General features: G+C 41.5%; 1 protein-coding gene across 2 annotated transcripts in view; it reads right to left on the reverse strand.

Moving 5' to 3' along the window:
* Positions 1-17,158, reverse strand: part of ALG9 (ALG9 alpha-1,2-mannosyltransferase) — a 2,405,363-nt gene that overhangs the window by 1,739,675 nt on the left and 648,530 nt on the right. The window lies entirely within an intron of this gene.

The following is a 17,158-nucleotide window of genomic DNA, read 5'->3' on the forward strand; positions in this document are numbered from 1 at the left end:
AAAACAGACGCAGAGTACACCTAGACCCTGCACCCTTCCAAATGACACTGTTCACTGAGGGACCACAACCTGTATGATGGGAAACAAAACAAACATATCATATTGCTCACCATACAGGAAAATTAGTACAGAGCTGCAAGACTGAAATGTCATCCAGAAGCAGGGGACAAATTGAAGGTTCCTTTCAGAACAACTGACACAGTGAGCATATTCATTGTATATGGCTTCAAAAGCCTTCCACAGTGGACAGTTTTGGAAAGAAATCCAGACAGTGAAAATCAAATCTTTCACTTTGTGTGAGATGGATAAAGTCCCAAAGTGAAAGCCTTAAAAGGCTGCATTTCAATTACCAAACTGTCAAAGGAAACTTGATTATAAAATCATGGTCCAGGTAATTATGCCTGGCAAATACAGATAACAATGACTAGGACTGCAGCATAAATGTCTGCAGAGGAGATATTTTTTAAGCTTTGGAAGCGGCACTGCCTCTGGTAGAACGGTTTGTTTACAGCCTGATGACAAAACACAAAACAGTAAGAAATTCACTTGGAAAGTATTTGCTTACCATTGCAAGGCCTAAAACCTCGAGATCAAAACTGACATTATGCACTTATCATAATGCTAGACCTGCTTGAAGAATTCTTTCTACATTAACCTTTAGGATTTAGCTTGCTACACATGTACCCAGCTACATCTGTCCACATATACCCAAGTATAGCTGTTTGCATAGAGCTTACACTTATGCCCCCCCAAACACTTTTTAAAAAATTACACATCTGCCAATGTTATCTTCTTATCATCTTGTGTATTTTGAAGCTTAGTTGTACTTAAAGGCCATTTTTATGGAAATATCCCTATCATATTTTCTGCATACATGGGTCACAGACATTTTTCGATATGGTCTGGACTGTCGACTAAGACAAAATCAGGACAAAACATACTTGGCTGAGTACAGAGTATGGCTGGTTTCACCTTTATTCCCATGCTACTATGGCATCGCCACCTTCCCCTCCATTTTCTGATCAAATGAATAGAATCAAAATGCTTCCACTGAGCCAACAGAACTTTATTTACTAAATGGTTGTGGGGGTGGGGAGAGAATGGAGGGTTGGTAAATGAAATATAAATTCTCTAACCAGATCTAGCATTACAGTAAGTCCAAAAATGATCAGTCTTTATCAGCCTTTAAGGCACAGTCCCTAGCTAAACTTTCTGGCTGGGTGGCTTATGTAAACATAACATGTTTATCACTGCATCCCCAATGTAGAACCTGGACGTGGAGCTATTTGTACAGACCACAGTGTTTAGCAGATGTATTCAATGAAGACCAAGCTGCAGCTTCAAAGTGGAGATGGCTCTTGTGGAAAGAATTTTAGGTAACCTTAGCAACTCTTTTCTGTATGTTTGGTAAAGAAGGGTTCATGTTAGGTTACTGAAAAGCAATATACTGGAAGTCATAACAGTAAGTGTACAATGCTGAAATGTCAGAATGATGAAATGTTTAACTTCTATGTTTATCATCTCATTTGAACTCCTCTCCTCTTTTCCAGAACCACCGTCTAATTTTTCTTATAATTACCATTTTCCATTTATCATTAAACATGATTTCATTAAGCCTTTCATTCCAAATGGTCCAAATAACAAGAGAAGTTCTTCGATGCCCTGGCCAAATTTCCCCAGTAGTATAAATACCACCTCAGGTCTCCCCTGAAAAGAGGCCACTAGCCTAGCAGAACTAACACAGTCGACAAACTACAAATAAATACATAAAATAAATAAAATCCCTATTTTAAGATAAATGTCCTAACAGTGGCAAAACTGAGTGACAACTCATGTGACCATTACGAAATGTGACTGCCTGCCTTGAAGACAGCCGGGTACCCCAGAAATGCATGCAACAAATAGAAAGAGGTGGGTTTAGACTGCCTACTTAAATATTTTCAATGTTTCACAATACAGCAGGACAGGACCTCATGCCATCCCGTTTACTGATGTGCCAGACAAGAATCATATTTTCCAAAGAGAAGGCTATTACTCCAAAAGGAAAAGCATCCTCACACATGAAGAGTTACTGACACTGATGCCTCCTGGGAAGCACATATTCCCTAAGCATTATGCCCAGTGGAATATTCGCACCCTGGGGCAAAGACATCCATAGTGAATGTGATCAAAATCATGGTAATGACAAAGATACTCTGAAGAAAGCTGCTCAACTCCAGCCATAAAAACTGCTGCAAGAGGATTTTTTTTGCTCCTACATCAGATCTACCTGATGGCTCCACTACATTTACCCAAAAGATCCATTCACTCTGTCAGGAGTCTGAGCCAGGCATACCTGGGATAGGTAAGTGTCCTGTGATTCATTCATTCCTTTCTGAAGTATCCAATCAACTTACGTCCTCTAAGAAGAGGGAGCTGGGTTGTAGACAGGATGACAGAATTTCAGATCTGATGAAGCAGACTACCATTCACCTTGGAACTACAGCCCTCCACTTGCAGCCCCTCAAATTCCACTCAGTGCTGCATGCAGCAAGAAACATGCTTCTGTATGCAGACCTCCTCAGACAGTGGCAATGTGAGTATGGCAAGCCTGTATTTCACTGATAAAAAACCCAGCGCTCCTACTATGGGTCACCCACGCAGCGAGCCAAAGCCACATCCCACCCCCAGGATAGGCAGGTCAGCAGTCGCTGTTATTCCTATATCCCCACCATAGATCTTCCAGCGCTCAGGTGACTACTCATACTTGGATCTTCTGGGCTGTAGTCAGGGCTTCATCACTCTGCACCACAGGACTGGGGGTTCAGGCATAGTTAAGGGTGACTAACTGCTCCTGTGCTGGCACCACTGGGAACATAGCATCCACTCCAAAATTTTCACATGTGCTCTAGCTTATGGTAACACAAATAATGTGGCTGCAATGATCCCTAATGCTTTAAGACAGAGATCTTCAGGCACCTGGCTTTTTGAGACCTGGGACAGAACTGTCTCCAAAATTTTTAGTGTTCTGTTTGAAGGCAGTCAGACTCAGCATGTTCTGATCTCCATCAAAGTTTCTATAACAAAATGTTCCACATTAGCAGGAGTTGTGACTTTGTCAGAATGATTATGGCCCTAAAGCCAGACAATTTGAGCCAGACAGCCCTGTGTAGAATGAAATTGTAGTTGATATGCAACACTAGAAGTCAGTGGTAAGGGAACACTCTTATCCCCTATAATCAGACAGATTACCATCGATAACACACTTCCAGTGTACACCAAGGGGCCAAGGTGATACTGGACAGGAGGGCTCTGAATTGAAAATGGTTGTCTCCAATTTGGAAATGAAGAAACTTCCTGGATGCTCTTGACAAGTATGTGTAAATAAGCATACTGAAGATCCAAACAGCACATTCAGTCTCTACAGTGTGACCATCTCAAATGACTCTTTGGGGATGAAGTGTCTCTCTGGGCACAAAAAAGAATATGTAGTAGCAGCCTCATCCTCACTGGTCTGCTGGGATTTCTTGGATTTTTTTTTTTTTTTTGGAGAAGCTGCTGCTCCTCCTTCTCCTTTTCCACCTGTATCTACTGATGGGTTAGCATATCTAGCAAAGTTAAAGACTGGAGTTTTGAGCCCGGCCATGAATAGTGTGATATATCAGTACCTCCCATGATCAACCTCTTCTTTATTTTGCGTCAACAGAACAGGATGCAGGGAGAACCTCCCTTCAACAATCACTAGAAAGACAGATTTGGAATGGGAATCTGGAGTTCTGCAGACTCTTCTTACAAGAATCATGACTTCCGTTGTAGTGGTGTCTCCCTTGGCCCTTCGACTAACACTGTTGTTGGGTGACAGTGACTGACCAATATCAGCTTCTTGTCACTGTGGGCTCTGTGAAGGCTGTCAGCCCAGCTAGTCAGAATTTTGTAAATATTCCTATGTCATTTGTAAATATTAATATGATCCACAGGCTTGACTTACAAATGTAAGATAACTATATGTAATGATTAAACTACATGTTATGTCCTGAGTTTCAAAAAATGTCACCACAGTGCACTCCGCTGGAGAAGAACAAAAATATATATGGACTATATCCCTGTGCAATTGGTATGTTTTCATAGCAGAAGTTGGAACATACAGACTTAACTAGCAAACTCTGGGAAAATAAATGAATCTTACGAGTGTGTTTACCAGAACTAGAAGACAGAATGTATTCTAAAAACATGTATTTGGAGCATTTCTCCCCAGGCCTCCACTTAAAATAGGCTCTGTCCTAATCGGACTTTCCTAGTCAACAAATGTTAAATAAATAAAAAAAATGTCTGCAGATGGAAATACTTTCTATTGTTTGAAACAGAGGTAATTACAGGTTTCCAATGTAATTGTTTTACAACTTCCAGTTTCAGGCATGCTTCTAAGAGATGGGTGTCAGCTTCTAAGAGAAAAGTATTTTTCATAGAGACATGTTAAATTCTGTTGGTATCTGTTTAGCCTGGGAACTAGATGCAAGTGTCAAATAGTGATGTCATCTAGTTAACCCAGCAGTAATGTGCATTATTAATTTAAGAACTATCTGAGAGAGAAGGTCAAAGCATTTTGTATTTTGTTGTGGACCTGTAAACATCTCTTCAGCCCTTCTCATCTATAGCTGCCTGGCTCTGTAAGTAAGACATTTAGGGCATAGTATCTCTCAGAGATAGACAGGAATACAGCAACAGTAGTCTAGATGTTTTCTGTATTTATGTGAAACTGTTCTGCAATGCTGTTTTAAACTATTTCCTGTGATTCTGAACTCTATTGTCACTGTTTTGAGTTAATGAGTATTGTCTTGTGCTTTTATTATTTATTATTAAATATATTTAAACCTTTTAATTGTGACTGGTTTTGTGTAGAGATATTTAAGCTCTTAGAGTACTTGTATATGTATTTGGTTATACTGTACAGGCCACTCCAATAGCCTTGCAGTTGGTCACACTTACCAACTGGATAACACTAACATTAAACAGTAGAATTGGTCACCCTTTGTAAGGGCCTTATGGTAGCTGCAAGCCTTCCCCAGGAGTGTCTGTGTGTTTGTATATAAATCAAATCTCAAAGTGTATGTGTGTGTCAGCTACTTAGGCAAGTACACAAAGCACTGGTTGGACAGAGAGGGAGCTGGAGGTTTTGGCTTGACCATTCGGCTGAGATATTAACCCTATAGTTGTGCCAGTGGGGAGTCTTACTGGGAATCTGGAGAGAGAGAGAGAGAGGGAGAAACCAGCCCTAGACTGACTGTGATCTGTGTGTGCTCTTAAGGGAAACTGCACTTTACTGTGTGTGTACTTGTCATCCTCCCAATGTGCACGTTCCTCACTGATGTTAATGGTGAGGACTGAGGCTCCTTGATTACTGGGCCACTGCAGGGGCATTACAGGCTCCACAGTTTGCAATGAAACAGCAGCCTCTTTGACTCCACTTTGTCCAAGAAACGAAGAACTGAGAAGAATAAAATGTTGCTCCATCAGAAGAAAGGGACTATTCCCTTCTCTTTCATGATCTAGATATATTGATCAATTTCTGGCTCCATGACTGAGCGATGAATCTCCAAACACTGCCTTGTTCCTATCAACAAAATACAAATGACACAGAAGAATTATCACTGTATGCCTGTTCCTTATCTCTCTTCGCACACAGCTCCCTCTACAAGTGCTGAACACCAAGGCTACTTACAGCTGAAGAATCTGAAGCCTGACTGAGGAGTTTCTCCTTAGCAGGTGCATCAAACAATCCCTTATCAGTTACTACTATTTGATTTGATAAATCCCTTTGAAAATACACCATTTCCTTAAGACACTCAGTGCCTAAAACAACATTAAAGATGCAAAGGTCTGCTACTCCAGCTTGTCTAGAACCCTGAATTACATGTTGATGGATAGAGAGGCTGAGACACAAAATTCCTCCATAGATCAGCAATGGAAAAAGTCAAATCAAACTTATGCACTTCTGCCCAGATAGTGTGTGTGTGTGTGTGTGTGGGGGGGGGGGGGTTAAGAATCATGTTCAATTCTGCTCAACTTCCTCAGACACAGAGCCAAAATATCTGGACTGTTTCATTAAACTTTTAATGCATCTCCAATGAGGTCATCGAGAGGAAGCACCATGTGAGAAAATGCTTCATGAGTCTTGCAGTTTCTACTGTGTTGAAGACAAGCATTTGGAAATCCAGTCACCAGTCTTCCTCAACATATGTAAAACTTCAATAAGTTTAGGGTGCCCCAGAGGTGAAGTGTGGTATGGGACCTGCATACCCTCCCCTTTCACTGGAAGGTCAATGTAGTGAGTCTCTTTTTCAATCTCTCTGGGGCAGCTTCCACGTCAAAAGAGCAAAGTATTCTACAAGGGGAATCTAGATGCCCAGCGATCTTAAGTACCAGAAACTCAGCTGAGGGGTGTATAAACATAACTATCTAACAGTCCTGCATCAGACAGGCAGACTGCAAGGCTGGTAGTGGATCCTTCCAACACCGAGGTAGTCAATGTCAGGAATTACATCAGACTCCCTAAAAACAGCTATGTTTGGGTGGCCTTCAAGAAGTGCTGATGCATTGGTCCCCTAATGTTGGCCAATTTCACTCTGGATGAGCCCATGTTAGACCCAATGTACAGCAAATAAGAAGTTGAGCAAGGGTCAAAAGAGATGACACCAGCTCTACAGAAACCAACATCAGAGCCCAAAAAGATGCGAAAACAGGAGATGCAGACTGTTAGCTACTGCTGGGCTACATGGAAGCAACACAGAGCCAGAGTCCATCCTGATGTCAGGCTAACAGCTTCAGCCCACCCAACACTGGGGCATATCAGGGGAATGGATGTTAGGACTCCAACATGTAACACAGGAGAGCGTGAGATTAATACATGGTCTTCTGAAAGCTACAGTGCACAAACTGACTTCCCGCAGCTTAAACAGTCTAGAGATACACAGGCACTCACAAAAGTTTTATTTTCATGCCTCTCAGAAAAAGGTAAGGGCTTAAGGTTGTCTGCCTGTAAAGTTTGAGTATCCCTAGCCAGCTCAGCACAGCACAGTCAGTGACCAGAAAGTCAGGATGCCACCTTGGAGAGGTGGAGGGGAAAAAAATGACCCTTGAGCTTGGTTACTGGTAGATAAGGCTGCAGATTCTAGTTATAATGTGGAGCTGACTACCACAGCTGTAGAAGCAGTGGTCAGAGATAGGAAATTCTATATCACACTACTAGGACATCTGCTCCTGTAGAAGGAGGCACGGATGAAGTCTGTGTAACTGGCTTTACGAGATAAAAGTGCTTAGTTTTATTTAAGACTTATTTTTTGGGTCCAGGTTTATTCCTTTAACAGTTTGTGAGTTTTGTTTAGTGAGAAGGTTTGATTTTAATTAACCTTACAAGTTTGGCCTTAGCTACCTGTTTAGCAAACTTTACTAATTTTAAGAAAAACAGTTTTACAGAAACCTAAAACACCATGAGTGGCCTAGCTTTAATGCAGAACTACAGGCAGACCCAGGAGGAGGGGAAAGTCTGCTCTTTTTATGTTTGCAAGCACCAGAAATAATACCAGAGGAAACAAATCCCTGCCACAGCTTAAACTTAAATTTTAACAAATAAATGCAAATCAGATTACGTCACCTCTTTAAACCAGCAACACTGAACTTACCATAAACAGACACACCATTCAGATCAGAAGCGTTACTGGTTCAACCAGCGCCCTGGGCTGGTACGATGAACAAAAAACCCACCCCCTCAGCTCTTCAAGTGAAGAGCACAAAAAAAAAAAAAAATCTCTTCTCTGTAATAAGCCAATCGCTACATTATAGGTGATTGGCTTTTTACAGTTAAATATATGTCCCCCCTTTGAAGAGCCAACCCCCCCCCCCCAAAAAAAACAACTAGACATTTATTCTACTGACACACCAACCTGGTGCCCAGATGCACGACACCCCTCCCACCTGCCCCAGCCATTCATGTTCTATTTCTATGCCTTGCCCCCAACTCTCCTTCAACATAATTTAATAAAAATAAAAATAAATTTCTTTTAAACTGTAGCAAACAGTTGCTACAGTTTATACCCTGCCTGCAGGGAGTGCTACAGTGCTCATGTTTTAGTTTAAAAATTTCTTCTTTTTAAAATGTAGCAAGCAGTTGCTACAGTTTAGACCACACACAAAGAGCTGCAGCATTTAGGTCCGACTGCAAATCCAATATCAGCTTTTAAAAGCCGGTGCTGCATTAATAGAGATCAGATTGGCTGACCGTGCCCCCCGCCCCACTCCCACAACACTTGCACCCAGGGCACTTGTCACTCTTACCTCGCTCCAGCTACACTACTGATGCAAATACAGGTGAGGCACCTACACAATATACACACTTACATTTACTACCTGCTTGCTGTATAACACTTGTTAGAAGTCCAAATCAAGTTGCAGAAAACCAGTGGGTAAGAGTGCCCTAAAAAAAGCAGAAAGCGCATACATTTTGGCAAAATATCAAAATCCTGACTAAAACACCAAAGTAGAATGGTGGACTGTATTCACAAAGCCCAAAAGAAATAACTGACTTTAGAATGAATAAGGGGCCAGACTCAGTAAAGCCTACACTAAGTATATACTGTATGTATTCAAGAACATTCTTATTGCATTTTTTGTGCTTGCTAATCATTAAGGAAGATTACACTAAGTACATGTAGTCTACACTTTATAGTAACCTTTATGAATCCTATCAATATTTAAAACTGCAAAAATATCAGTGGGAAAACTAAAATTAGGAGGAAGAAAGTATGAGTTATGTCTATGTTGTCTGTTCACTCTAAATGGTGTACACTTAGTGTACATGCTACTGAATCACGGGTCTGGTCTTTCCAAAATGCTCCCTGGGGGCATTTAAAATATAACCAACTGCATTTAATGCAAACAAATAAAAAGCAGAATGGAAAACAGAGATGCAAGGTAATGTGAGAAGAGGACGTGTGAAGATAGCCTGGGAAAATTTTTATCCACTGAGCGCACTATGCACATCAAGCTATTCCCTAAAGGTTAATGAAGGCTGAATTTTTCTTTGACAGATCAGCTGTTCAGTCATCCTGAGCTCATGTATCTTCTTCACGTAAGGCCTAAGCTAGTGCTGCATGCCTGATGTATGAAGGAGTCTTTCACCCTTTGATTTGGTCACCACAAAAATAAATAAATGAATAAATACACACATGCATATATAATGGAACTGAGTGAACAGATTTAAGGACAACTCTGACACCACTTTGAAAAGGGAACGTAAAAGGGTTCTTATGGGCACACATCCTTCTGAAAGGCCAAACAGAGTAGCTCCCTAAAAGGAATGGGACACAGCTTGTAAATCTCATAAACAGAGAAAATGGTCACCAAGAAATGCATCATTAAAAAATGACCACTTTACAGCTGCAGAACAACACAGTTCAACAAGAAGGCGAACAGCAAATAAAGACAAGAAGTGCTCATTTTATGGGTGCTGGGACTCACTTCTGTTCTACAAAAGACCATGATGTGCACATATGCAGTAATACAAGTATCAAACACACAGCATAAGTTGCAAGTTAACACTACTGCAATGCAAGATACTTCCTCCACATGATGAACTTCTTCCATTGAGGAAAATAAGCTTGCTGAGTGGAAGATTTTCTGACAGCCTCTATTGACCCTGAAACTCCAGATCGAAGCACAGGATTTAAGCAGGGAGCCATGTTCTGTGGTGCAGCAGGTGGCCACCTCAGACAAAGTGAGTTTTCTTGGCTTGAAATTTAGTTCTTACACTGTGCGCTTTGTTCTGTATTTTGTTGAACATTTCTCAAGGTTAGTGAACTTATTTCCAAGAATTCCTGACATTGCAGGAATTCTGGCTTTTGTTGTAAAGCATTCGTTACTGTACTTCAGCTCAAAACCAGTTTATTTTACATTAAGAGGGTTCTTCTGCACTCTGATGACAGCAGAGCTGAATTCAACCCACCCAAGTTGGAAACTGCTGGAGGAAAGTTTATTGTATACAAGCAAACCTCTCCAGTTTAAAAACCTCTGTATGAAATGCTCTCCAAAGTCTCCCACTGTTCACAGCTGCTGAAACAGCTGCCAGTTTGTGCACAGGGCAGTACCACTGCAGGTCATCTAGAGTGTATTGTTACACTTCAGCACTATTCCAGCCATCTTACATTAAGAGGGCCCTGGCTGCACCCTTGCGGCAGAAGTGTGTAGTCAGAGCCTCATCTCAGTTGGAGATTACTGTAGGAAAGCTCATTGTGTGCTTTCCCCTTGGTAGTTTAGCTTAAAAGTGTTTAATTTCACCTACATTTAAGCCTCACATTTTTCCATAGATTCACAACATGCAATGGGGTTCAATGGTGCCCTGTATAGGCACAAACTCCTTGAAAGACATTTTTTTCCTAGACAACTGTTAGTGAACCTTCCCAAGGTTCCCTGCTGCCTTGCAGGAAACTCAGATGTGCACTCAGAAGCGTGGCCCTAGTTTTCACTTCAATAGAATAAAGCCCCTTTGTTAATCCAGCAGCAAAATCTGGTCAAACTACCCCACTCCCTAGTAGTAGTTATTGTACAAACCTGCCATAATGGACAGTCAGTTTCCAACCATTTCTCCAACTAACCTGACTGACATGAGCATCCTGAGGCAATATAGTAATTGCCTTATGTATACTGACAACCACTTACACCTAAAACAAATAAATACAATATGTGAGAGATGTAATTACACTATGAATTTGGAATCAATTTTCTCAAGTAACAAAAAATAGACATCAAACTGGTTGTCAGCACACACATATTACCACATACATACTCTAAAGAAGCCTACCAAAAGATCAGAGACCTCCCAAGTGCAAACCACTTGCACACACACACACACACACACACACACACACACACACACACACACTACAAAGCAAACGGAATCCACTACAATCAACAGCGTATATATATATATATATATATATATATATATATATATATATATATATATACACACACACACACACACACACACACACACACACACACACACACACACGCACACACACACACACACACACACACACACACACACACACCAAAGTCTCAGCAAATAAGCCCATAAGGCAAAACGCCTCAAAACTAAATGTCCTGGTTATACGCGACTCTATAGTGAGACACACAGATTTCCCCCTCACCAGGGTGGACAAAGAGAAGGTCACAGTCAGCTGCCTGTCAGGTGCCAGGATCCATCAAATCACACAAGCACTCAAGTCACTCAACAATTACCGTTATGACTCTGTCATAGTACATGCTTGTTGGGTTGAATGACTTGAGACATACCTCTCTGGATTATATGAAGGAGACATGACTAAGCTCTCAGATTATGTGTCCCAGGCAGGTATGTCCCTAGTCCTAAGCAGCATTCTACCTTCACCCAGGAAGATGCCACATTATAGACAAAAAATTACTTCAACAATTGGCTTAGCTTATGGTGTCAGTCCAGGGGGGGGGGTCCAGTATCTGTTAGCCCTGGAAGTCATCATTGACAGATTATGCTGCTTTGCTAGAGATGGTCTTCACCTGGCTCCTCTAGACTTTTGGATAGTGGCAAAGGTGCTTGCCTTCCCCATAGTGCCTTTTTTAGGCAATGTCAAAACAAAATTGTTGACATACAAAAAATCCATTCGAGACAAACTCAAGGATATGCTGCTTAATGCTAGAAACCTAAACAGGAAACTGCCCTCCCTGGAAGAACTCAAGGTCGCAGACAGCACCCCAGCCATGCAAGGCTACAATGCCTTCCACATGTTCAGACCCCAAAATGAGTGTGAAAGAACCAAAGGTGGAGGTGTATCCATCATTACAGCCAAATGCACCTCAAGACTGGTTAAACAGTATGACTCTCTAAAGGTACTCCAGGTCTAACTATAGGTAAAACACCCTACTACATCACAGTTACCTACAGGTCCCTCACTATGAACCAAGAGAAGGGCTAGAGTTGCTCACTGTACAGCCAAACACTTTGGTCATGATGGATTCCAACTATCCTTCCATCGACTGGGTGACATACACAAGCATAAACATGCTCGCTCTGAGGTTCCTGGATTTTGTCAATATAAATGTCCTGGAACAGCTAGTCTGCACCCCTACAAGGGGCTCAAATGTCCTAGACTTAGTACTCACCAACATGGGGGAGTCATTGCACCACCTCCTGTGTGTTGTCCTCCTTGTTAAGGTCAGACCATAAATCTGTCTCATTTGAAGTAACAATCAAACCTGACACCCCAGCAGGATAAAAAAAAAAAAAAAACTGAAAAATTTCTCCAAACAAACTACGGCCTACTAGGCGATGGTATAAAAAGTTTTAAACCCCCTGCTAACACAGCCAACAAGGATTCCTATGCAGAGGAGTACACAAATGCCCTGTATAACCACCTAAACAACTGTACAGACTCAGCTGTACCTGACCGGATCAAAACCAGGTCCTCCCAAAAAAAAGAGGTCACCCTGGTGGACCTCAAGTATAAATAGGTTATGTAACAAAAGGAAGAAACTGAGGTCTAAGAACAAGCCAGAACTTACTCAGCAGAAGAAAAATACCCTCCAAAGCTTGAAGAAGTAAATCAGATATCTTGTACAGTCTTCTAAAGCTAGATACAAAGCTAAATTAGCATCCCTAGCCAAGGATAATCATACGGTATTCTTTAGCTATGTCCAAAATATAAAAGGGGATGCTCAACTGTGTGCCAAACTCTTAGTGGACAGTACTTCTCATAGTGAACCTGAGGAAACTGGCAACCTGCTAGCTGACAGATTTGGCGCAAACTTCACCCCCCTGTCCCCATCAGTCATACCCGACACCAGTCCTCTACCTTGTATCTCTAAAGAGCAGGTCATATCTGCACTCCAAGGTGAAAACATGGCCTCTATGGACCAGATAACATCCCAGGCTGCTTACTAAACAATCTAAAGCAAGACCTAGTGGAACCACTTGGCACTCTCTTAAACCTCAGCCTGAGCACTGGCTTTGTTCCAGCAGAGTGGAGAACAGCAACAGTAATCCCCTTGCACAAAGGGGGTCCATCAACCAACCCTAGGAAGTATAGACCCATAAGACTAACCAGCCTTATCTGTAAGGGCATGGAAAGAATCATCACGGACCTTATCAACAAGGACAAAGGTGACCTTCAAACTCATGACCCGATCCAGTTTAGTTTTGTTAAGGGTAGATCATGCTTATTGAACCTGATGGACTTCTTCAAGAAAGTCACCAAAGCCCTGGATGAAGGCAAAACAGTACATACTGCCTATCTTGACTAAGCCAAGGCTTCTGATACAATCTCCCACTCAGGTATCATTGACAAACTCTCCCAGCTGGGGATTATCTCATATGTCACAAGATGGGTTGCCAACTGGCTCACCTACAGAATGCACACTGTCAAAGTTGGAGATTCATAAACCAAACGAAATAAACTAATAAAAACAAGCCAACAGCTCCAAGTGCGATCCAAGTTTATTTAAAATAAAGGTAAAATTCAAGGTAAGCGCTTTCGGCTGTATCACCAGCCTTCATCAGACTGGTCTGATGAAGGCTGGTGATACAACCGAAAGCACTTACCTTGAATTTTAACTTTATTTTAAATAAACTTGGATCGTGCTTGAAAACTGGAGATCCCACCTCTACCAGTAGACCAATTATCAGCGACATACCACAAGGATCTCTGCTGGGGCTTCTACTGTTTAGAATCTATTTCTTGGAAGTCCAGGTGAAAGTAGATGGCCTTTGGCTTACCAAGTTCCTTGATGATTGCAAACAGGGTGCAATCACTGAGTCCTGAAACTATGTTAACATATTACAAAAGGGGCTAACACAGACAATTGATTGGTGCCAAAGGCACGGATTAAAACGAAACTTAAAGAAAAGTAAACAAACGTGTATTGTTTTCCTCTTTGGCAAAGAGGAAGTCCCTGTAAATTACAATATTGGCAGCAAACCCCCTCAAACCCAGTGGTGTGAGATTTGGGAACACAGGCTGACAGCAATCTAAATTTCAATCATCATGCGTCCACATTGGTAAGGAAAGCCTTCTACACTGCACATTTCATAAGTAAGGCCATCGCATCCAAAAAAGAATGTTATAACTCCTCTATACTCACCATCATCAGACCACTAATAGAGTACAACGCTCCCTTTTGCATGTATCTCACCAAAAACCTGCAGCAGCTGGAAAGACCACAGAGGTTTCTCACCAAGAAAATTCAAGGCCTCCAAAACATGACCTACATGGAAAGACTGAAAGCCCTGTCACTGTACTCTGCATCCTACAGGCTGCCGAGAGGCGACTTGTGCTTGGCCTACAGCGCAGTCTGACCCTCCCCTAATGGAAATGCTGCACTTCTGCAAAACAATGAGACAAGAGTCACTTGCTCCAGGGATTTCAACCTAGCCTGTGAATTAAACAAAATATGCTGAAGACAAAGCTAGATCTCCCAGAGACTGCCACTGCTCTGGAATAAATTCTCAATTCCTGTGTGGCAGACCTCCTCAATGACCCTATTCAAGCCCAACCTAGACAACTGGATGGGAAACAGTAAATTCACCCTGGGGGTGGCACCTATGTCCCTTATGGACAGGGGCAGTTGATGCTCATCACAGACTCATGCTGTGAATAACAATCATCTAAGGTCAGTTAGGGAACACAGGTATAACACGGCTAGGCTTGTAAAGGCCCTAGGGCCATTAGCCTAGTAAACTTCTATGAACACTGTACTACATAGCCAAAGACCCCAGAAACAGAAACCACACTATATGGAAGTGAGGAGAAGCACTTTTTTTTCCCTTTGAATTTCTTAATCAGGCATAGTATCAGAGGGAAATGGTGGAAAGTGTACAAGAACTTTCAATGCCACCGGGGGAAGAATGTGCCCACCATCAACACTCCCTGTATGTCTGGTGAAAAAGTCAACCTCAGAGGTACACCAACAGGGAAAGACCACAGGCAGACAGGATTCCCATACTAAGAGACATGATAGGGCAGAAGCTCTCCTGGAGACCACCATCATCATCATATTCACTTCTACTAGGAATTGAAATGCTCTAGGGGTGATGTCTGTCTGTGACCCACTGCCAGACATGCATCACCTCTCCACAAAGGAGCTGACAAATGTGCGCCTCCCTGCTCATTTCCATATCATATCACAGAACTGATTGCCTGACCCAAGTGGAATGGTATTTTTAATTCATGACATACTGCTCCAGACCTCTGGCTGACTGAGATGGGAAATTCCTTATCTGGGAGAGGGTCTACTTCCCCTGAGCCATGGTGGAATTATGGGGAGATTATCAACATGTTAGAAAAACATCTGTGATTAAGACCAGTGATTGGTTCTCCTGCAGAAATGAAAGATCCACAATGGAAAATATTCACCTCTCTTAACGCAAGTAAAATAGTGATAAGGACACAATGCCCAAAAGAAAAAAATCATTGTGAACTTAGTTACTCTAGGGCCACAGCACCTCACCCTCCACTGAAGAAGTTGCACCCTGAAATGTGCAAACTAAATAATGAAGAGTAAGACTACCAACATGCCTAAAAAGGAACATGATGATCCCATCCTGAAACTTTTGCCATATCCTCACTCTGGAAGTCAAGGCAATAAAGTCCTTGTCCCCCTCTGCAGGCAGCAATAGCAGACAACAGAGTATGTTCAGCTCTGTCTTTATAAAGGCATTACTATGAACTGGGCTCACAGAAGAGTTATCCTACTTTACTAAGATTCTGTCCAAGCAAGTGTTCACAAAAACATCCAGATCAAGCTTACTTCTTGGAAGTTACTCAATGGGGTTGAATGACAGCCAGACATTCATACAAAACAAATGAAGGCCCATACTTGCAAAGCATAACACATAACTGCTAGCACATTGATAAACACTCTGGGCAGTCACCATTTATAACCCGATATACAAGACATGCTTAATGATCTGGGGGGCAAAACCACTGCACCAGATAAAGTCCAGACGAGGTTCCAAAAATATAATGCAAGAATTCCAAGCAGGCAAAGGCCACGCACAGCATAAAAACAAACAATTTATTTAGTAAAAGACTTTCCTGTAGTACTCCTATGCTTCATCAGACATAAAATTCTATCACAAGCCAAATTATCGTACATCTCTTTATGAGATTGATTTTATTACATGTCAAGCTAACAAGAGAAGGGCATGTTCTGCACACTCAGGTTTATAGGAAAGAATGTAGGAAGAACAGCCTTTTGTCACATTCTAGTATGCATCCTACATATGTATTCAAAAGGACAGGCTCTAAGTACTTCTAGACTTATCACCAAAGATAGTACACAGTTCCAGCAAGTAACCTTATTAAAGAAAGAATTTAGGGATAGAGGATATACTGAGGCTGAATGTGATGAACATTTACAAATGGCCTATAGGGAAAGGGAAGGTAGAGGTAAACCTTATTTCTCAGAAAGGAATATGCCATTGGTTAACAGGATGGATGGTTATCGCAAAAAAGAATGTAAATTATGTCTACCTTATACCTCTGACAATAAGAAAGTTATGGATATTATACGTAAGAATTGGCATGTCCTAACAGCAAATAGTGGGATAGAGCAAGTTGTGGAGACATATCCAAAAGTTACTTATAAAATCTGAAATCATTAAAACCTAGGCTTTGCCATGGAACTGGCAAGGTAACCAGCAAAACTATTTCTAAGAGACAAGGAACATTTGGTTATAGACATTGCCATTTTTGCAAGTATATTGCCAATAAGAATGTTTTTATACATTCTGACACAAATAAAGAATATATTTTTAGGCATTCTGCTGATTGTTCAACTGCTAATGTTATATATTTAGCCCAATGTGTTCAATGTTTTAAGTTCTATGCTGGCATGACTACTAGACTCTTGAGGGATAGCATTAGGGAACATATGTATTACAGCAGCATTGGAGACACCAGAAGTGGTGTTGCCAGATATGTTGTTGAAGAAGGTACCATCCATAGATTTAAATTTTTCATCATAGAGATCTTGCCAAGCACTATAAGATTGGGAAATAATAGAAGCACACTTGAAAAGATTGAGCAAAAATGGATTGTTTTGTTACAAGCTAATAAGGGCATGGGTTTGAATGAAGCTTTGTCACTCAAACCCT

Source organism: Protopterus annectens, chromosome 8.part0 (assembly GCF_019279795.1).
Source record: "Protopterus annectens isolate FY-2018-M chromosome 8.part0, PAN1.0, whole genome shotgun sequence".
Classification (NCBI taxonomy): Eukaryota; Metazoa; Chordata; order Ceratodontiformes; family Protopteridae; genus Protopterus; species Protopterus annectens.